At 47.2% G+C, this 16,050-nt stretch overlaps 1 pseudogene; it reads left to right on the top strand.

The window, feature by feature from the left end:
• Window positions 1–11,065: 11,065 nt before the first annotated feature.
• Window positions 11,066–12,782, top strand: LOC123100104 (transcription factor MYB44-like; annotated as a pseudogene).
• The last annotated feature ends 3,268 nt before the right edge of the window (window positions 12,783–16,050 follow it).

Here is a 16,050-nt window from a genome sequence, read left to right as displayed (position 1 = left end):
TCTCCGTTTATTCCGCGGCTTTTATTTCGTGTTACTAACACTTAGCAACCGAACCGGTATCTAATACCCTGGTGCTGCTAGGAGCACTACTAAAGTACACATTCATATAATGTATATCCAATATACGTCTGTCGACCTTGCCTGCCTTCTCATCTACCAAGTATCTAGGGTAGTTCCGCTTCAGTGACCGTTCCCCTCATTACAGAAGCACTTAGCCTCGGGTTTGGGTTCTACCTTGGGATTCTTCACTAGAGCAGCAAATGACTTGCTGTTTCATGAAGTATCCCTTCTGCCCTTGCCCTTCTAGAAACTAGTGGTTTTACTAACCATCAACAATTGATGCTCCTTCTTGATTTCTACTTTCGCGGTGTCAAACATCGCGAATAGCTGAAGGATCATCATATCTATCCCTGATATGTTATAGTTCATCACGAAGCTCTAATAGCTTGGTGGTAGTGACTATGGAGAACCATCACTATCTCATCTGGAAGATTAACTCCCACTCGATTCAAGCGATTGTGGCACTCAGACAATCTGAGCACATGCTCAACGATTGAGCTTTTCTCCCTTAGTCTGCAGGCTTAAGAAACTTGTCAGAGGTCTCATACCTCTTGACGTGGGCACTAGTCTGAAATCCCAATTTCAGTCTTCAGAACATCTCATATGTTCTGCGACGTTTCAAAACCGTCTTTGGTGCCACAATTCTAAACCGTTAGCATTACTCACTGAACTATCACGTAGTCATCAAAAACGTGTATGTCAGATGTTTCGTAACATCTACAGAGGACGGTGAGGTTCAGTACACCGAGCGGTGCATTAAGGACATAAGCCTTCTGTGCAGCAATGAGGACAATCCTCAGTTTACGGACCCAGTCCGCATAATTGCTACTACCAACTTTCAACTAAATTTTCTCTAGGAACATATCTTAACCAGTAGAACTAAAGCGCAATGACATAATTTGTAAAGACCTTTTGACTATGTTCATGATCATGAAGTTCATCTGATTATTGAACTCCCACTCAGATAGACATCCCTCTAGTCATCTAAGTGATGCATGATCCGAGTCAAACTAGGCCGTGTCCGATCATCACGTGAGACGGACTAGTCATCATCGGTGAACATCTCCATGTTGATCGTATCTTCTATATGACTCATGTTCGACCTTTCGATCTCTTGTGTTCCGAGGCCATGTCTGTACATGCTAGGCTCGTCAAGTCAACCTAAGTGTTTCGCATGTGTTCCGAGGCCATGTCTGTACATGCTAGGCTCGTCAACACCCGTTGTATTCGAACGTTAGAATCTATCACACTCGATCATCACGTGGTGCTTCGAAACAACGAACCTTCGCAACGGTGCACAGTTAGGGGGAACACTTTCTTGAAATTATTATAAGGGATCATCTTACTTACTACCGTCGTTCTAAGCAAATAAGATGTAAACATGATAAACATCACATGCAATCAAATAGTGACATGATATGGCCAATATCATTTTGCTCCTTTGATCTCCATCTTCGGGGCACCATGATCATCTTCATCACCGGCATGACACCATGATCTCCATCATCATGATCTCCATCATTGTGTCTTTATGAAGTTGTCACGCCAACGATTACTTCTACTTCTATGGCTAACGCGCTTAGCAATAAAGTAAAGTAATTTACATGGCGTTATTAAGTGACACGCAGGTCATACAAAAAATAAAGACAACTCCTATGGCTCCTGCCGGTTGTCATATTCATCGACATGCAAGTCGTGATTCCTATTACAAGAATATGATCAATCTCATACATCACATATATCATTCATCACATCTTCTGGTCATATCACATCACATAGCACATGCTGCAAAAACAAGTTAGACGTCCTCTAATTGTTGTTGCAAGTTTTTACGTGGCTTGCATAGGTTTCTAGCAAGAACGTTTCTTACCTACGTAAAACCACAACGTGATATGCCAATTTCTATTTACCCTTCATAAGGACCCTTTTCATCGAATCCGTTCCGACTAAAGTGGGAGAGACAGACACCCGCTAGCCACCTTATGCAACTAGTGCATGTCAGTCGGTGGAACCTGTCTCACGTAAGTGTACGTGTAAGGTCGGTCCGGGCCGCTTCATCCCACAATGCCGCCGAAACAAGATAAGACTAGTAGCGGCAAGAAGAATTGGCAACATCTACGCCCACAACTGCTTTGTGTTCTACTCGTGCATAGAAACTACGCATAGACCTAGCTCATGACGCCACTGTTGGAGAACGTAGCAGAAATTCAAAATTTTCTACGCATCACCAAGATCAATCTATGGAGTAATCTAGCAACGACGGGAAGGGGAGTGCATCTACATACCATTGTAGATGGCGATGCGGAAGCGTTGCAAGAACGCGGATGATGGAGTCGTACTCGTAGCGATTCAGATCGCGGTTGATTCCGATCTAAGCACCGAAGAACGGTGCCTCCGCGTTCAACACACGTGCAGCCCGGTGACATCTCCCACGCCTTGATCCAGCAAGGAGAGAGGGAGAGGTTGAGGAAGACTCCGTCCAGCAGCAGCACGACGGCGTGGTGGTGGTGGAGGAGCGTGGCAATCCCGCAGGGCTTCGCCAAGCACCGCGGGAGAGGAGGAGGAGGGACAGGGGTAGGGCTGCGCCGAAAGAGAGACGTTCTCGTGTGTCTTGGGCAGCCCAAACCTCAACTATATATAGGGGGGAGGGGGCTGCGCCCCCCTCTAGGGTTCCCACCCCAAGAGGAGGCGGCCAGCCCTAGATCCCATCCAAGGGGGGCGCCACTAGGGTGGGCCTTAAGGCCCATCTGGACCTAGGGTTTCCCCTCCCACTCTCCCATGCGGTTGGGCCTTGGTGGGGGGCGCACCAGCCCACCTGGGGCTGGTCCCCTCCCACACTTGGCCCACGCAGCCTTCTGGGGCTGGTGGCCCCACTTGGTGGACCCCCGGGACCCTCCCGGTGGTCCCGGTACATTACCGATATCACCCGAAACTTTTCCGGTGACCAAAACAGGACTTCCCATAAATAAATCTTTACCTCCGGACCATTCCGGAACTCCTCGTGACGTCCGGGATCTCATCCGGGAATCCGAACAACATTTGGTAACCACGTACATACTTTCCCTATAACCCTAGCGTCATCGAACCTTAAGTGTGTAGACCCTACGGGTTCGGGAACCATGCAGACATGACCGAGACGTTCTCAGGTCAATAACCAACAGCCGGATCTGGATACCCATGTTTGCTCCCACATGTTCCACGATGATCTCATCGGATGAACCACGATGTCGGGGATTCAATCAATCCCGTATGCAATTCCCTTTGTCTATCGATATGTTACTTGCCCGAGATTCGATCGTCGGTATCCCTATACCTTGTTCAATCTCGTTACCGGCAAGTCTCTTTACTCATTCCGTAACTCACATCATCCCGTGATCAACTCCTTGGTCACATTGTGCACATTATGATGATGTCCTACCGAGTGGGCCCAGAGATACCTCTCCGTTTACACGGAGTGACAAATCCCATTCTCGATTCGTGCCAACCCAACAGACACTTTCGGAGATACCTGTAGTGCACCTTTATAGCCACCCAGTTACGTTGTGACGTTTGGTACACCCAAAGCATTCCTACGGTATCCGGGAGTTGCACAATCTCATGGTCTAAGGAACTGATACTTGACATTAGAAAAGCTATGAGCAAACGAACTACACGATCTTGTGCTAGGCTTAGGATTGGGTCTCGTCCATCACATCATTCTCCTAATAATGTGATCCCGTTATCAACGACATCCAATGTCCATGGTCAGGAAACCATAACCATCTATTGATCAATGAGCTAGTCAACTAGAGGCTTACTAGGGACATGGTGTTGTCTATGTATCCACACATGTATCTGAGTTTCCTACCAATACAATTCTAGCATGGATAACAAACGATTATCATGAACAAGGAAATATAATAATAACCTATTTATTATTGCCTCTAGGGCATATTTCCAACAAATGCCTCCTTATTATGCGCAAAATAATGATTCCTCCACCTGACATCAGGGACCCACCGAAAGGGCCTCTGTATTTCGCGAAAAAAACGTTACCGCCGCTGACAGCTCGGACCCACCAGCTATATCTTCGCACGCAAGGAAGTGCCTCCTTATTACGCACAAAAAAATGAATACTCCCTCTGCTAGCTGGGTCCCACCATGGTGGGAGGCTGACTTGTGGGCCTACTAAGTTGACTGGGACGGGGGCCTTTGTCAACTTTAGTCAATATGAACGATTCTAGCTCCAGTGACCGTACGATGTCCATCCAACGACCGTAATGCTTCTTCAACCTCTGGTCTTCTTGCTCCAGCCACCCAAAGCAGCGTCGGTCGTGCCGCATGCTCCTGCCTCCCGTGGTCGACTGTGCTACCGCGGAGGCCTCACCGCCCCCTACTATTCCCACCGCTGGCCAGGCCCTGCGGCGACGGCAGCCTCACACCGCAGCCGAACCAGTGAACCCTCGTACTCCTCTCCGCGCGGGCTTCCACTGCCGCGTCTTCCCCAGCTCCCCGTCGTCCCCTTCCTAGGCCTCGCCGTCATCCACCGCCCTGGTGCTCTCGGCGCGGCATGGTCAACTTGGTCAAGGAACGGCTTCCATTGGACGTGGACTGTACGTGGAGAGGCTGACAGCTGGGTCCACGGCCGCAGCAAGTGCCTCCTTATTACGCGGAAAATAATGATTCCTCCACCTGACAGCTGGGACCCACCGGACGGACCACAATATTTCACGAAAAAAACGTTTCCCCCTGATTGCTGGGACCCACCAGCTACATCTTCGCACGCAAGGAAGTGTGTCCGGGCAAAAAAAACGATTCGCCCCCCTGACTGCTAGGACCCACCAGCTACATCTTCGTAGGCAAGGAAGTGCCTGACAGTCGGGACCCACCTGGTCGAAGCGTACGTAGCATTGTCATTCTGGTCACGAACGTGTACGTACATACTGGTCGATGTAGAGGCGCGCACGTGTCGTAGTAGAGGCGCGCACGTAGCATGTACACGTACGTACAGCGGCCAGTGTGCAAGAAAGAAAATACGGCCACGTACGTACATACGGGCAGGGTCTCGAACGCCTACTCGCGCATACGTACGGCCAGGGCTCGTGTACATGGCTGGGTCGGAACGGAGAAACATCGTCGTCATCGTGTTCATGGGGAGCCAACCGGCTGGGTCGGAACGGAATGCGTCGTCATGTTCATCGGGAGGGCTTGGGTGGAACAGCCGATGGAAACGAGGCCTGGCGTACCGCAGAACACAGGAAACGGCCTTGTGTTCGACCGGCCATGTGTGAAACGGGATCCTGTTCATCGGGAGGGGTCTGGCGTACCGCAAAACGGAGGAAACGGACCTCCTACGGTCGAAACGGGGGTCCTGTTGATCGGGAGGGGTGTGGCGTACCGCAAAACGGAGGAAACAGACTTGTGTTGGAGCGCTACGGTCGAAACGGGGGTCCTGTTCATCGGGAGGGGTGTGGCGTACCGCAAAACGGGACTCCACGGGACACTGTTCATCTCCACCGTCGACCCCCTCCCGCCTCCACGGGCTACTGTTCATCCACTATCGACCTCCTCCAGCCTCCACCTACGACTGTTCATCCACGGGCTCCTGTTCATCCAGCCTCCACCACGTGCTACTCCACCGGCTACTGTTCAACCAGCCCTCTCCAGGGGCTCCTGTTCAACCACCCCTCCACGGGCTATGCTACTGTTCATCCAGCCCTCCACGGGGTGGTCCTGTTCATCCTGCCCTCCACGGGATGGTCCTGTTCATCCTGCCCTCCACGGGGTCCTGTTCATCCTACCCCAACCGGCTCGATCGATCGGGGTCCTGTTCATCCAGAGGCAACACCACGGGGTCCTGTTCATCCACCCCACCGGGAACTGTTCATCCAAACCCCCCAGCAACGCTCACTATTCATCCAGAGGCAGCATCGATCGGCTTCAGTTAGCAGCAGTAGCGAAGGAATCGCTCGATTGGGTTCAGTTAACAGCCATCGATCGATCGCTCGGGTTCAGTAACGCGTAGCCTGCAGTGCAATTGCTCGGGTTCAGTTAGAGCCCAACGCCTCGCTCGGGTTCAGTTAGAGCCAACGCCTCACACACACGCGCGTACGTGTACGAGAGAAACGGGCATCGCTCGGCCCCCGACCTCCCACCGTAACCGGGAACTCCCCGAAATTTTCCTCGCCCTCGCTTCTACCACGGTTTTTTCCGTCATGGACGGCCCAAAGAATGTCATGCAGCTGCGTCTCCGGCCCGCCCAGGATGAAAAGCCCATTTTTTGTCATAGAAGTAGGAGCCCACCACATCTATGATGATACCGGGTTTTGTCACAATTATCGTCATAGAAGTGTCATATGTATGACAGAAATAATTTTCCTTCGGCCCAAGATGTCACGGATGTGTCTTTTTTTGTAGTGTATGTTGCACTATCATTATCAACTTTGTATCTTTTTGGCATCAATATTATGAATATGTGTATCATTACGATCGAGATTCAATAAACCATTCACATTGGTGTATGACCATAGAAGGTTTTATTCAAGTAAATAGAACAACAATTATTCTCTGACTTAAATGAGTAACCGTATTGCAATGAACATGATTTAATCATATTCTCGCTCAACGCAAACACCAAATAACATTTATTTAGGCTCAACACTAATCCTGAAGGTAGAGGGAGTGTGCGATGGTGATCATATCAATCTTGGAAACACTTCCAACATACATCGTCACCTCGTCCTTAACTAGTCTCTGTTCATTCTGCAACTCCCGTTTCGAGTTACTAATCTTAGCAACTGAACCGGTATCAAATACCCAAGGGTTGCTACGAACACTAGTAAAGTACACATCAATAATCTGTATATCAAATATACCTTTGTTCACTTTGCCATCCTTCTTATCCGCCAAGTATTTGGGGTAGTTCCGCTTCGAGTGACCATTTCCTTTGCAGTAGAAGCACTCAATTTCAAGCTTAGGTCTAGCTTTGGGCTTCTTCACGAGAGTGACAACTTGCTTGCCATTCTTCTTGAAGTTCCCTTTCTTTCCCTTGCCCTTTTTCTTGAAACTAGTGGTCTTGTTAACCATCAACGCTTGATGCTCCTTCTTGATTTCTACCTCCGCGGTTTTGAGCATTACGAAGAGCTCAGGAATTGTCTTATCCATCCCTTGCATATTATAGTTCATCACGAAGTTCTAGTAGCTTGGTGATAATGACTAGAGAACTCTGTCAATCACTATCTTATTTGGAAGATTAACTCCCACTTGATTCAAGTGATTGAAGTACCCAGACATTCTGAGCACATGCTCACTGGCTGAGCTATTCTCCTCCATCTTGTTGGTAAAGTACTTGTCAGAGGTCTCATACCTCGCGACATGGGCATGAGTCTGAAATACCAATTTCAGCTCTTGGAACATCTCATATGCTCCGTGGCGTTCAAAACATTTTTGAAGTCCCGGTTCTAAGCCATAACGCATGGTGCACTAATCTATTAAGTAGTCATCATATCGAGCTTGCCAAACGTTCATAACGTGTGCATCTGCTCCTGCAATCGGTCTGTCACATAGCGGTGCATCAAGGGCATAATTCTTCTGTGCAGCAATGAGGATAATCCTCAGATCACGGACCCAGTCCGCATCATTGCTCCTATAATTTTCAACTTTTTTTTTCTCTAGGAACATATCAAAAATAAGGGAGCTATATTGCGAGCTATTGATCTACAACATAGATTTGCAAATACTATCAGGACTAAGTTCATAAATTAAGTTCAATTAATCGAATTACTAATGAACTCCCACTTAGATAGAATCCCTCGAGTCATCTAAATGATACGTGATCCAAATCAACTAAACCATGTCCGATCATCACGTGAGATGGAGTAGTCATCAATGGTGAACATCTCTATGTTGATCATATCTACTATATGATTCACGTTCGACCTTTCGGTCTCCAGTGTTCCGAGGCCATGTTTGTACATGCTAGGCTCATCAAGTTTAACCCAAGTATTCTGCATGTGTAAAATTGTCTTATACCCGTTGTATGTGAACGTAGAGTCTATCACACCCGATCATCACGTGGTGTCTCGAAATGATGAACTTTTGCAACGGTTCATACTCGGGGAGAACACTTATATTTTGAAATTTAGTGAAGGGATCATCTTATAATGCTACCGTCGTTCTAAGAAAAATAAGATGCATAAAAGATAAACATCACATGGAATCAAAATATGTGACATGATATGGCCATCATCATCTCGTGCTTTTGATCTCCATCTGCAAAGCATCGTCATGATCTCCAACGTCACCGGCTCGACACCTTGATCTCCATCGTTGCGTCGTGGTCATCTCGCTAACTATTGCTTCTACAACTATCGCTAACGCATAGTGATAAAGTAAAGCAATTACATGGTGTTTGCCTTTCATACAATAAAGAGACAACCGTAAGGCTCCTGCCGGTTGCCGATAAGTTACAAAACATGATCATCTCATACAACAATGTATATCACATCATGTCTTGACCATATCACATCACAACATGCCCTCCAAAAACAAGTTAGTTGTCCTCTACTTTATTATTGCAAGTTTTACGTGGCTGCTACAGGCTTCTAGCAAGAACCGTTCTTACCTACGCACAAAACCACAACGGTGATTTATCAAGTTTGCCGTTTTAACCTTCAACAAGGACTGGCCACAGTTAAATTTGATTCACCTAAAGTAGGAGAAACAGACACCCGCCAGCCACCTTTATGCAAAACTAGTTGCATGTCTGTCGGCGGAACCGGTCTCATGAACGTGGTCATGTAAGGTTGGTCCGGGCTACTTCATCCAACAATACCGCCGAATCAAAATAAGACATTGGTGGTAAGCAGTATGACGATCACTGCCGACAACTCGTTATGTTCTACTCGTGCATATCATCTACGCATAGACCTGACTCTGATACCACTGTTGGGAACGTAGCAAGAAATTTCAAAAAAATTCCTACGATCACGCAAGATCTATCTAGGAGATGTATATCAACGAGAGGGGGAGAGTGTGTCTACGTACCCTTGTAAACCAAAAGCAGATGTGTTTGACAACGCGGTTGTTGTAGTCGTACTCTTCGCGATCCGATCACGATCCAACTGATCTAGTGCCGAACGGACGACGCCTCCGAACGGAGTAACGGGAGAGAGAGGGGTGCCAAGGGCTTGGTGTATCCACTTGGGGCGCCCCCTACCCTCTATATATAGGTGGAGGGGCGTGGGAAACAACCCCTCCAAGCCCTATGGCATAGCTAAGGGGGAGAGGACTTGGACTCCAAGTCCAATCCTATTCCTACTAGGACTCCTTCTTTTTTTTGCCTTCCCTAGCCACATGGGCTTTTGAGGATTAGATCGGGAATACCGATTCATTCTTTTTAAACGCACGCCCGGGGTTGGGCTGGGCCTTTTTCTTTTCCTTTTTTGCTTTATTTACATTCCGTTTTCTCCTTTTCTTTTTATTCCAAGATGTGAATTGAATTTCAGTTGGCCCAAATTTATTTCATTTCAAATCCTCTGAACTCAAGAAAAACAAATAAACAGTCGTTCTCATATTAATCATGGAAAAATCATTTCCAGCCCTAATGAAATTTTGAAAATTCATTTTATGCAAATGGACTTAATATGACTATTAAATACATCTCAAACTAAATTTGGGTTTTATAAAATAGACAAATTAATTCCAAAACAACTAAAATGCATTGAAATCATGGTGTGCATATGCCTTCTATATGTTTACGTAATTTTAAAAATCTGGGATGTGATACCTTGTGGTCACCCTGGGCATTTGGGTACCCTAACTCGCTACCCAAACCCGAACCGAGCCGAATTACCCCAATTGTCGGGTAATTCGGGTATCGGGTTAGGGTTCGGTTCTCATTTCCTGGCTATTTGGTTTTCGGGTTAGGGTTCGGTTCCAGTTTGGAAAACCCGAAATACCCATACTATTCGAATTATTCATACTAACCAATATTCATGCTATTATTACAATGTCATGTTACCCATGCTAACCAAATTATTCATACAAAAAACTGATGTGTGCTTCGAATATTTCGCATGAACCTAAATTTCGGGTAATTTTTTGGTAGAAAAAATTGGTTCCAATTTTTTAGTACCCGAATTACCCATAAAATGAATGACCCGGACTGAAATAACCGAACGCCTGGGATGACCTTGTGGTGAAAGGAAAAAAAAAATAGCCTGAATCGTTAGAATCGAGATGGATGGGGCCATACACAAGTTGATCCAAGTTTCACACAAAAAATTATGAAACTAACACGGACAAAATTCAAAACCTATAACTAAATTTGGACCGTGTATCTCCAATCCGATGGCCCAAGTTGAATTTATTTCTATTCTTTTATCACAAAGTTTTGTTCTATATATGTTTTGCGTGTAAAAGATTGTTCCTATTGTGTAGTTGTCTCCTATCTTTTTGGACTTGAGGAATTATATTACATAACTGGATGCAAATAACTGGGGATCGTTCGCGGGAGTGGGTGGGGGGTGGGGGGCAATTTTGGTTGAAGGTGTTGGCAGTTTTCAGTTTTTGAAGGCATTTTCCACGAAAATTGGCATCGTTTGATTACGATCAAACGGCTGTGCTGGCGTTTGCTAGGGCCTCCCACCCAACAAGCTAAACACTAACTCCACTAAATATGAGTTTCATACTGGCATGCAAATTGTAGCTTAATCGACTGTGTATGTTAATTAGACCGCTCGAATTATAAGTGACACCTATTTATTTTGAATACTCACGGCTGCGTGGATATTAGGCCGTGTGGTCCTATCCTACCTACCTACGATTTCCGTGTGCTAAGATAGCGCGAGTCTTTCCTTCTTTGGGGGCGAGGGAGGTAGATAAATCTACATACAGAATCCAAATTAATTTCCATGTTGGCACCCGTCTCCGCGATAAACTCGGCCCATACGCGCTAGTTTCCATAAATTTGATGGATTTCCGATCCGACGGACGCACGGCCCATCAATTCCCGATCAAAACTTTCCATATCCTGGCCGCTCCCGTCGTAGCTTCCTCTGCACGGGCTCGGCCGGGACTGCCTTTCCTTGCAGCCGACGCCGTTTGGACTCCTGCTCGGATCCGGTGCCAACTCTACTTCGCCTGGTTTAACCACCGTCCGTCTATATAAGGCGGCACGCAGCGCCGGCCTCCGCACCACCACCCGCACCGCGTCCACCTTCTCCCTTCCGGCCTCTCGCCACCGCACGCACGCGTCAGCTCCATCCTGCAAGAAACCATCCAAGCTTGGGGGGTGATGATGCCGACGTCGGGCAACGACGCCGGCGCCTGCGACGGCGACGGCTCGCCGCACGGGGTCAAGAAGATGTGGACCAAGGAGGAGGACGACCTGCTGCGGGAGCAGGTGCGGCGCTGCGGCGGCCCGCACAACTGGGACTCCATGTGTCGAGGCCTGCCCGGCCGCAACTCCAAGTCGTGCTGCCTCCGCTGGTGCCAGCACCTCGACCCCAGGGTGGAGGCCGTCAAGCCCTTCACCATCGAGGAGGACATGCTCATCGTCAAGTACCAGGCCACCTACGGCAACCGCTAGTCCACCATCGCCGAGTTCCTCTCCGGCCACACCGATAATGCCGTCAAGAACCGCTGGAACTCCGTCCTCCGCAAGCGCCAGGAGCACGCCCCCTCCCAGCAGGGCCAGACGCGCCCGTGGGCTCCTTCCGCCGCCCGACAGGCCGCGGGCCCCGAGGTCACGCCGCGGTGCCTGCCGCTGTTCCCTGGTTCGGCCGAGGAGGTGCCGGAGGCTGACACATGTGCGGCGGCGAGGAAGTGCCTCGACCTGTTCCCTCTGGCGCCCGGGGATATCAGGGCCAATGCGGCTGCTGAGGCGCCGCCCGGTGACATGACTTGCGGAGCAGGCGACCCGCTCACCGAGCAGAGGCTCTGGCCGGCGCCGAGGGTGGTGTTCGACGTAATGCCGCTCCAGGCCTACCGGATGTAGATTCATTCTTGTCTTCTTGCCTAGACCTGGTTGTTCTTTCATCTTACTTTTTTGCTGATCGTGGGGAATTTTCCTGGTGGGATTTGACTTGTAATAGAAGAGCTCTGGCTGATCGTTAATGTTGTTAGGACTCCATTGGATCTTGGTATCAACAGAGCGCTGGATTTTCTGTAATCGTCTTACTTGCTGGTTAGGTAATCAAGAGAGTTCTGAACTTAGTGTAATGCTTTGTGCTTCTTGATGATCAAGAAAATTCTGAACGTCTTGTAATTTCCATCAAAGTTGTAATCAACGAATCAATCTTTAGCAATTTTCTTGTTCACTGGAGATTACTGAACTTTCTTGCTTGTTGGTTGTTGGAACTTGGAAGTAATCCAGAAAGATTTTACGTTCTTTGTAGTACCTTTTTCTTGGTTGTCGATGCGGTTCAGTTACTCCTGATCTGCTTGGATTCAGTACTTCAGTTACTCATGTTCTTCCAACAAAAAATCGAAAAGTTGCTCATGATCTTCCAGGGCCAAACGCTGTCAAAACAAAGCAGCCTTTTTCAGTTGTTTGCATTGAATCTGAAATTCTGAAACAGCTGGAATTGGAACGCTCGTTTCAGTACTCGTGGCTATTTATTTATTTTTGCAAAAGAAAATAAATACTCGTGGGTATTTCCGAATTTGCTTGCTTGTTGGAAGCATTCACACAGATTATACGTTCTTCGTGTACCATTTTGCGTTTTTCGGCACATGGATCAACGGGAATCAAATTTGTTTTTAGAAAAAAATGGGAATATATGACCCTCCTTGAGAAGTTCATTGTTTTTTTTTTGCGTACGTAGTATTTTGCCCTGAATTCATCTTCTATCTTATACTTAATTTGAAAATTCAAAGCAGATTTCCTTGTTTGCATTAAACGCTGAATTATGAAACAATTCGCCTATGAACCCAATGTTCTTGAGCTCACAATCACTAAGAGCGCCACAAAAAGCTTCCATATACTTTCAGGGACGATGTCACCCACCAATAGCCATGGGTGGCCAGAGTGTTACTATAGGTAGCGCATGTGCTACCATGTCTAGTGTTTCTCCTCCCAACGGAATTCACCATAAGTTCCGGTGAGTCTCCATTCCCTTTCACCCCTTCACCACCATAACATCAATGTAATAAGGCGTTGCAAACAATTTCTACACATTAACCTCTCTTCTCCAAAATAGCACTAACCACCCTTCCTCATCACTCACCGAGACAATTTTAAATCTCGTACGCAAGTTTCTAGACAAACACTCGGCTGGATAGCCCTCGATTTGTCCGACAGGAGCAAAACCTCAGGGTTACAACAGTGATTGGCAACCAAGAATGATGGAATTGCAGCATTGTTACCAAACCATGGCAGTTCAAGAATAGGGGTTCCATTGTTGTCGGCGCACCCATCCGAGAGAGGCTGCTGATCCTCTCGAAGCTGAACTTGCATGACCCTCCTGTCTTTTCTTGTCATTCCGTTTTTCCTAGTTACTTAGGTCCTAACTAATCTCCATAGCTACCCCGGTTTTGTCACCTTACCCACTGGGACAACATTCAATGGATCCTGATCAGTGTTTTCTTCCTCCTCTTTCATCTCCTGAACATAATCTTTTCCTCACCCCCTTTTCACCCTCAGACGTATCTACACTTTTTTTTGTCCGGGAAAGATGTCTGTGTCTGCAAGCTCATTCTCTTCCCTAATGTCTTATTCTGGGCACCATTGGAATGTAGGCACCAATCCACAAAGTCCCCTCTACCTCTGCGTGGACCAAAGTCAGTACGGCCACGTCCAAAGTCAGCTATGTCACCCCCTCATATATACATGTTGCCCTACCTCTTCCACATGAAAATTGGCCTCTCCATGTGTGTGCATCGGCTTTAAGCCATGCGCCCCACTTCAAGTCCTTGTCCTTGTATTCACACTCCTCATGCATATGCCCCAAAAGGCCAAAAGTGGAACAAAACTTGAGGATCTTCTCATATTGCACTTGATAATATTCTCGTTTTCAGAACCAGACACGGTAACAAATGCTGGTAAATGGCACATTGGCATCAGACTTAATATTTACCCTAATGAAAGTTCCCAATGCCCCATCATCCAGCTGAACTTGGAGAAAAGTAATTCTACCATGAATAGGGTATCCTGTACACGGATCAATCGTTCGTGGTTGCTTTGAGATTCGTGCTACTTTTTGTCTTTTTCAAAATTATCTTGTTTCAAAGCATTCATTGAGTTTTCCTTTCTCTTTCAAAGTGTGTCTTATATTTCATCGTGTATCGGCAAAACCGATCCATAACAAGTGCATTATTCACTGGTAGACAAGAAAACACGACAATACACGTTAAAACAAGAGAAAAACCGAACAAAAGATTTTAAAACGAGCTTAATTTTAACAACGACCAAAAAATTAGCACGGATCTCATTAACCACGGATGGTGGATCCATGAACGGGTACGGGGAGATAAACCACTCTCGGTGAGCTTGTTCCACTTCACCTAACGCGCGCGCGTCCTAGGAGGCGCGGTCGATTTCTGACCAGATTAATCCGACAGCAAACGACAAGTTTAGCGATCAGGCTCCCACCTCCTCTATTCCCTTTCGCGACCGATCCCGGCCTTGAGCGTTCCTGTTTTCGTGAGTTGGGCCCAACCTCGGCCCAGTAGCTACCTAGGCTCTATTCCCTTTCCACGTTCTTTTTAGTTTGGGCCTGTTTTTTCTTATTCCGCTAATTCCCTTTCTGGGCCAGCGGTTTTTCAGCGTCCATCGTCGCTACCGCGACGACGTCCGCCTCGACTCGCTTTACCCTAAGATAGACAGGGTGGCGGTGGTGCCACGTGCTTATCTCAGCGTCCGTCGTCGCTACAGTGACGATGCCCGCCTCGACTCGCGTTATCCTAAGATAGACAGGGTGGCGGTGATGCCATGTGCTCGTCTCGGCGTCCGTCGTCGCTACAGTGTACCCCGTTAAACATTTTCAAAATCCTCAAAAACCTAACAGAAAAAAGATACGGGACTTTTAAGATCTTGAGAGGCAAAAAAATTTAAAAAAATTCAAATTGTGGTCAAACTGTGGTCAAACAATGGGCAAACTAATTATCTAGAATATTAGTGTTACTAAATAATTATTTTAGTTTTTTTTAAATTTTGGTCAAATCTGGTCAAACTGTGGTCAAACAATGGTCAAACTAATTATTCCAGAAATATTAGTGTTACTAAATAATTATTGTTTTTTAAAACAATAGTTTCAAACTCAAACAGTGAAATGTGTCACTTCATGCTCAAGCTAAATTCCCGAGGGTTAATAGAATTGACATCTTACTATTGTCGGGAAAACAACAAGTGCAGACTTGGAAACGAGGGAGAAAAAACCCGGAAGTTAAGCGTGCTCAGGCTGGAGTAGTGAGAGGATGGGTGACCGTCCGGGAAGTTAGATGATTTGAAATGATGAGGGGTGATTAGAGATTAGAGGATAAATTGAGCAGTGACGAGGGGTGGTGATTAGAGATTAGAGGTTAAAATAATTCAGAAATTTGAAAATCAAACAAAAATTTAAAAAAAATTCGCAAAAAAAATTTCAAAAAAAAATATCATAAAATTTCCTTTAGTCCAGGCTGCGTCCATGTGGACGGCCTTTAGTCCCGGTTCGTTTAAGAACCGGGACTAAAGGGGGGAGGCATTAGTAACGACCCTTTAGTCCCGGTTCATAAACCGGGACTAAAGGCCCTTACCAACCGGGACAAAACCCCCTTTTCTACTAGTGATTGGTGTCACGTGCTCGTCTCGGCGTCCGTCGTCGCTACCTCGACAACGTCCGCCTCGACTCGCGTTACCCTAAGATAGACAGGGTGGCATTGGTCTCACGTGCTCGTCTCGGCGTGCATCGTCGCTACCGCGACGACGTCCGCCTCGACTCGCGTAACTATAAGATAGACAGGGTGGCATTCGTGTCACGTGCTCGTCTCGGCGTCCGTCGTCGCTACCGCGACGACGTCCGCCTCGAC

The sequence above is a fragment of the Triticum aestivum genome, chromosome 4D (assembly GCF_018294505.1).
Source record: "Triticum aestivum cultivar Chinese Spring chromosome 4D, IWGSC CS RefSeq v2.1, whole genome shotgun sequence".
In the NCBI taxonomy this organism is placed as follows: domain Eukaryota; kingdom Viridiplantae; phylum Streptophyta; class Magnoliopsida; order Poales; family Poaceae; genus Triticum; species Triticum aestivum.
Note: the sequence above shows the minus strand (reverse complement) of the source record. Positions and strands in the feature narration are given on the sequence as shown.